Below are 7,801 nucleotides of genomic sequence, written 5' to 3'. Positions count from 1 at the left end.
TTGGGAACCGAAATAATACACGCCTCTCTCCATGAGGGTGGAAAATTACAAGTTATCCTAATATCATCAAGTAAGTCCAAGAGAGTCTCCAGTGGCTCAGGCGGTAAATGATTCAGAAAGTTCTAATATACGTTATCAGGACCACACAGAGTTTTTAGTTCCGCGATTTTAAAAGGACGAATATAATCTTATTGAATGTTTTAAATTTTAGAAGAAAAGGGCAATTTTATTTTCTCCACCTGGTTTTTAATATGTTTGAATTCAGAAGTATAATTCTCAAAAGACAATTTCTTGGAATTTGTTTCAGCTGGTTTATTTGCTATATCTGGTTGGAAGGTTAATATATAATATCCATCTTTCAAATGCTGAACTTTCGCTTAATTATTTTTGCCGTTAAGTTTCTGAATAATGTTCCAGACCATACGCATAGGTGTTTTTGACGTAAAGCCCGAAACAAAGTTCTGCCAACAAGATCGTCTCTTGGACTTAAATATTCGACGAGCTTTACCTCTAAAAGTACGATATTGGTTTAAATTATTATTAGTAGGACAATGACAGAATTTGCGTTCAGCCTTTTTACCCCTTATAGCTTAACGACAGTACGACGGTTATTGTCGTACCAGGGTTTACTTTTGGATTTGGATTTGCCGAGGCCTTACGGATAGGTCTATCGGCAGCTCATAATACAAGCTCATGAAATTTTTATATAGGATCATCTGCTGCATTCAGATTCTCTGGAGTGATGTAAGTCTCACAGAACATCTCATGTGCGATCCTGTCTGCTTTATCCAACTTTCACTCAGTGACACGTTCAAAGAAGTAGGAAATGGTCACTACCATAAAGATCGTCATGCACCTTCTAAGAAAAATCAAGAAGTGATTGATTTGTGATAGTGAGATCGAAAGCAGAATGAGTGCCATTGCCCAGATGTAAATTTGTATTAGAGCCATCATTGAAACAACACAGTTCCTCCTTAGATAAGAAGTCTTCCACTATCTTGCCCTTATTATTCATGTTTTTACTGCCCCATAGAGGGTTATGGAAGTTAACTGTTGTATTAAATTACGTAACTGCGAAGCGGACAAAGAAATGTCCGGAGGAATATACACTGAACATAATGTGCTTGTTTCTGACAATGAAACACAGATGGCCACAGCCTAAAGTTCAGTATAAAGAACAAGAGGGCTTTGAATAATATTGTTAATGATTAGGACAGAAAAACCGCCTGCAGCTCGCTCTTCTCTTTTTTGAATAAGTACTATGTAATGGATAACTTTTATGAGTTGTTTTATCTTTGTCTGATGTCTCCAGGAAATATGGCTGAACTAGCTGTGTTATTTCAATGAAATTTACCTGAAGACCTCGACAATTCCACTGTATAATTTTGTCGTATACAAACATTATGGAAGGAGACGTATAGGAGATTTTTCTTGAAGTTTGCACCGAGGACGACACTTACTTGGAGATCGGCTGGAACGCCTCTCTGGTGCGTATGATGTATCGATCACATCCGCATGTAATGTTGAAGGATCAACGTCCTCCAACGACCCAAACGTATTAAAGGTTTAAATAGGATCCCTAGTGGCCTTAGAGGGACGCTCTGTGGGGCCACTAGATTTATTAGTTGTATTATTATTATTATTGAGTTTGTTGCCGGACTGATTTTTCTCATTTTTTAAGGCGATGGAGTTCGGGTTTATCAGGTTTTGTACTTTTTATTGGTTTTATTTGTTGTGTTGAAGTAGTCTGGGTGGAGGAAGAATTAAAGTTGAGCCAAAAGTTGAACAGGAATAGAACCAGGTTTCCTTTCCGTGACCAACTTTTTAACGATTGAAACAGCGTGTGGGATTAGTGATATATAAATTCACATTAACCTTACACGGCCTAATGTAGATAAACGACGGAAGGGAGGTAGTGTTAAAGGTCAACAGGTAAGTATTTACGAAATCTGGTAACATCCTTAAAGTAGTGAAGCGTTTAACTGTGGTAACACCCTGTGAATTTAGTTCTCTACAGATTTCTTCCTCTGTTATGTCAATTATGTCACCATCCCTGTAACGAATTATTATCTGACAGCTGCCCCCGTGGGGTTTCCGGGGTGATAAGAATAGGACCTCAGCCCTCTAGGCAGGCTTGTCATAAAAGTCGACTAACCTAGAGCTCCCCTGTGTGAGCCCGGTGAATATAATAGGCTCACATCTTCCCGGTTGTGTGAGAGGCAATCGGGAAGCGACCTGTTTGCCGTGGGTTGAGACCCGTAATCTACAAGGACGGGATCCTGGTAGCTGAGGGCGCGTTTGTCTTGCGAGATCCTTACGCCCAACACGTCACTTTGGCCCTTACTTGGGGAGAGACGGGAGGTCGGATGGGCCCGGTCCGATCAATCGGCTTGGTCATGTCTTGCTTCTGCGTGGTCCCAATTGCCTCTATAACAGCACATCGTTTAGTGAACAAATGTTATTTCTGAAATATCGTTTGCGAGACTACGCTTTGAGGCAGTGGCTCATCGAGTAGATTGAATTTAACCTTGGGTATAAATGAATCTGTTCGAGTATACCTCATATGGAATCCTTGGTGTCTTTCCTGCTGGGTATTCCCAGGTTCAGGCATCGCCCTTGCTGGCACTCCGTGGTGGGTGGGGAACATATGGGGTGAAATTTATATATACATACCATATCTGCCGTACAATTTTCTTCAAATGTTTTAATATATCCAATAGATCTTCCTCTCAGCAGGCTTCGTCTTCAAGTGCTGACAAAAACAGGAAGTTGTCTGACTAACTGGATAATGAACAGAGCAGTTGGCCGGCTTTCGTTGTTCTCTCAACTAAGAGTAAACAAAAGCCGGCTTCAAAAATTTATCCGTTTCTTCTGCAAACGGCTCTTTAGGGCGCAGCTGGAACTCTAAAAAACGTTAAAAGACTTAGATCCGGAGACATTCTCATTGCATTGCAACAAGTCAAAAAATTCCCTTAAATTAAAGTTTCTGACATATCTGTTTTCACGTCCCCTCACCATTCCCTGAACAGCTGTCAGGGAATCATTCGTGACAGGGATGGTGATATAACTCACCTGACTGAGGAAGAAATTTGCCAAGAACTAAATTCACAGGGCGTTACCAGAGTGAAACGCTTCATTACGAAGAAATCTGGTAACCTCTTCAAACTTAATACATACATGCTTACCTTTAACACTACCTCCCTTCCGTCTCATACCCACAATGGCCCGTAGAGGGTTAATGTCGATTTATATATCCCCAATCATACACGTTGTTTTGATTGCCAAAGATTTGGTCATGGAAAGGGACAATGTAAGAACAAACTCATTTGCTTCAGATGCGGCAGTGAAGGGCATGATGGTTTCGACTGCAGCAACACAGTTAAGTGTTGCAACTGCAGTGGAGATCACATGGCCTCCTCAAGGGACTGTCCGCTTTTCCTTAAGGAAAAACAAATTATCAACTTTAAAATTAAAAACAATATCTCCTATCTCGACGTCCGGAAATTAGCCTCACTTTCTAATACTTCTGTACCGACTTGGTTTGCCAATGTGGTCAAGCGAGTAGCAACTGTGTCTACTCAAACCTCCTGGACTTGGTCCATTGGAAACGACAAGCCTAGTTATGTTTCTGTGCAACTTCCGACTCAACCTTCATTTAATTCTTGCTGAACTCAAACTCCTTCAAAAGAACAAATAAAAACAGTAAATAGTATAGAAATTATATAGTTATATCTCAATTATTATCTGATCGTCACTGGTAAACCAGCTGAACCCAATTGCCCTATAAGTGACAAAAATATGTCCAAAAGTCGATCTCAAAATAATAATAAAATAACTAATAAATCTAGTGGCCCTCAGAGCGTCCCTCTAAGGCCACTAAAGATATTATCCGAACTTTTAAAAGTTTGGATGGTTGCAAGACGTTGTTCCTTCAAAATCAGATGCGGGTGTGATGGATATATCACCCGAACCAGGGAGATCTCCACAGAAGGGTCGTCCTCGGTCCAAACATAAAGCAAAATCTCCTATACGCCTCCTTCCATAATGGCGACATATGACAAAATTATGCAATGGAATTGTCGAGGCCTGAAAGTAAATTTTATTAAAATATCATAGCTTGTCCAATCATTAAATTCTATTGCCCTGTGTCTTCAGGAAACACACCTGAAGACATCTGACAAAGACAAAATAACTCTTAAAAATTATTCATTATACAGTACTTACTCAAACGAAGAAGAGCGAGCTGCAACCGGATCTTCTATCTTCGTCAATAACAATATTATTCACAGCCCTGTTGCTCTGGATACAGAGCTTCAGGCTGTGGCCGTTCGTGTTTCATTATGTGAAACAATCACATGTTCAGTGTATATTCCCCCGAACATTTCTTTGTCAGCTTTGCAGTTACATAATTTAAAACAACAGTTGCCAAAACCTTTTATACTTATGGGAGATTTTAATTCCCATAACGCCCTATGGGGCAGTAACAACATAAATGATAAGGGCAAGACAGTAGAAAACTTCTTATCTAACGAAGAACTGTGTTATTTCAATGATGGTTCCAATACCTATTTTCATTCGGATAATGGCGCTCATTCTGCTATCGACCGCAGTACCACAGATCCATCACTTCTCCCGGATTTTTCTTGGAAGGTGCATGACGATCTTTGTGGTAGTCACCATTTTCCTATAATCTTAGGGCATATCACTTCTAATTCTTTAGAACGTGTAGCTAGGTGAAAATTGGATCGCATTTGAGATGTTCTGTGAGGATGATATCACCTCAGAGACTCTCAATGCAGCAGATGATCCTATGTTAAAATTTAATGCGCTTGTTTTAGAAGCCGCTGAAAGAACTATCCTTAAGACCTCGACAAATACAAAATCCAAAAGTAAACCCTGGTACGACAATGACTGTCGTAAAGCCATAAAGCACCGGAAAAAGGCAGAACGAAAATTTAATCATTGTCCTACTAATAATAAATTAAACCAGGTTCGTAATTTTAGAGCTAAAGCTCGTCGATTAATCAAGTCCAAGAGACGATCTTGTTGGCGGAACTTTGTTTCAGGCTTTATGTCAAAAACACCTACGCGTAAGGTCTGAAACATGGTTCAGAAACTCAAGAGCAAAAATAATAAAGCAAAAGTCCAGCATTGAAAAGATGGAGATAATATATTAACCTCTCCATCTCATATAGTCAATAAATTAGCTGAGACAATTTCATATAAATCTTCTTCTGACAATTAAACTAAAAAAATTCCAACATATTAAAAACCGGAAGGAGAAAATTAAATTGCCCTTTTCTTTTAAAAATTTAGAACATTATAATCGTCCGTTTAATATCGAGGAACTTAAAACTGCATTAAAAAAGGCCCACGATACAGCCTGTTGTCCTGATAACGTATATTATAAGTTTCTGAAACATTTACCACCTGAGCCACTGGAGACTCTCTTGGACATACTTAATGATATTTGGATAACTGGTAATTTTTCCACCGTCATGGAGGGAGGCGCGTATCATCCCGGTCCCTAAACCGGGTAAGGATCATACTGATCCAAATAATTACCGTCCCATAGCTCTTACCAGCTGTGTCTGTAAGACTATGGAAGGGATAATTAATGATAGACTTGTTTGGGTTCTTGAAACCATCAAGATACTTTCTAATATTCAATGCGGTTTTCGTCAAGGTAGATCCACTATGAATCGCCTTGTTCGATTTGAAATGTTTATTCGCAATGGATTCATCAATAACGAACATGTGGTGTCTATATTTTTTGACCTTGGGAAAGCCTACGACACCACATGGAAATATGGTATTTTAAAAGACCACGCGGATATGGGACTTAAAGGTCGATTATCTATATTTATATCTCAATTATTATCTGATCGTCAGTTTAAGGCCCGGGTGGGGTGCACTCTTTCTGACTCTTATGACCAGGAAATGGGTGTACCCCAGGGCAGCATTTTATCACCAACACTGTTCAGTGTCAAAATAAATAGCCTAGCAAAAACATTAACATCGGGCACAGAGGGTTCTTTATACGTCGATGATTTCCTTATATACTACCGAGCTAAGAATATCAATAATACCGAACGTCAGTTGCAGCTTTGTCTCAATAAAATGCAGAAATGGGCAACTGAAAACGGTTTTAGATTTTCAACGTCTAAAACCGTAGGTATACATGTTTGTAATAAACGGAGACTTCATCTTGACCTTGAGCTTAATTTTTGTGGTGAACAGATTAAAAGCAAAAAATGAGACGGAGAAACAAAATTTTTAGAGGCTCTCGATATAATTAAGGTCGTGTCTAGCACCGATTGGGGTGCTGGCTGATCAGTTTTACTTAACTTTTATCGTTCTCTAGTGAGGTCTAAATTGGACTATGGATCCATCATATAAGGTTCCGCTAGGAAGTCGTATATTAAAATGTTGGATCCAGTTCATCACCAGGTTTTGAGGCTAAGCCTTGGTGCTTCTAGAACCTCACTAGTAGAAAGTTTATACGTGGTCGCTAATAAGCCTTTTTTATACAACCGACGTATAAAACTGAGCCATCAATATGCTACAAAACTTAAAGCTCATCCAACAAACCCTGCTTACGGCTTTGATTTCAATCCATTATATGTAGACAAATATACTAATTGTCCTAACAAGATCCCTTCGTTTGGTCTTCGCATACGGGACCATATTGTGAGAGTTAACATCAACCTAGAGGATATGCCTCTGGTGTCTTTTCCGGAGTCTCCTCAATGGCTTCTTCCACAAACTCAACTAATATTTGATCTACGTAAATATAATAAATCAAATACAAATCCTCTCATAATTCAGCAAAGTTTTGCTGACATCAAGGCTGATTATATGGATTATAAATTTATATATACTGACATGTCAAAGGATGGGGACAGGGTTGCGACTGCGGCTGTCTTAGAGCAGCAGATCACTACTCTACGTCTGCCACCTTCATGTTCTATCTTTTCTGCAGAGGCCAGGGCTTTACTCCTGGTCTAATCATATGTTTTCTCTGGGCATGCCCAAAGGGCAGTCATATGCAGCGACTCGCTGTCCTGTCTTTTGGCGATTCAGAATAATAAATTTAAAAATCCATTGATAGTTGAGATAATAGCCAAACACCGAAAACTAATGAAAAGAGGTAGAGATATTATATTCTGTTGGATACGAAGTCACACTGGTATCCATGGAAACACAGTCGTGAACAGTGAAGCGAAAGTTCCCCTATATAAACCTGTATCTCGGGTTAAAATCCCTTTTACTGACGTGAAGTCTAATATTCTTAAATATATTCGTCGCATTTCGCAGGGTGAATGGGACTTGCAGATCCACAATAAACTGCATGCCATTCATCCTGCCATTGGCTACAATGCCTGTACTTGTCAAATGTCAAGAAACCAAGTCTAACACACAATTGCATCCTAGATCGGAGAAGTGCTCCCCAGTGTGTTGGACGTGATGCTCAATATGCCATCAAACATATCTTGGTTGACTGTGTGGACTTTACCCATGTTCGGCAAAGGTTCTACTCGGTCAACTCTATATATGATTTATTTGACAGCATCGCTGGCGATATTGTCATAAAATATTTGAAGGTCATTGGCCTATATCATAAAATATAAATTTTAATTGTCATAAATATCTATAGATAAACAGTTATACACATATAGATTTATACATGTACTATAACCGTGGTTTTCGAGTTTTAACTCTTTTTTTTCTTTTATATGATTTTAAACATGTCTGTACTTTTTTTTACTTTTGATGTTCATATTATCATATCGAAAACCTT

The sequence above is a fragment of the Liolophura sinensis genome, unplaced genomic scaffold (assembly GCF_032854445.1).
Source record: "Liolophura sinensis isolate JHLJ2023 unplaced genomic scaffold, CUHK_Ljap_v2 scaffold_44, whole genome shotgun sequence".
In the NCBI taxonomy this organism is placed as follows: domain Eukaryota; kingdom Metazoa; phylum Mollusca; class Polyplacophora; order Chitonida; family Chitonidae; genus Liolophura; species Liolophura sinensis.
Note: the sequence above shows the minus strand (reverse complement) of the source record.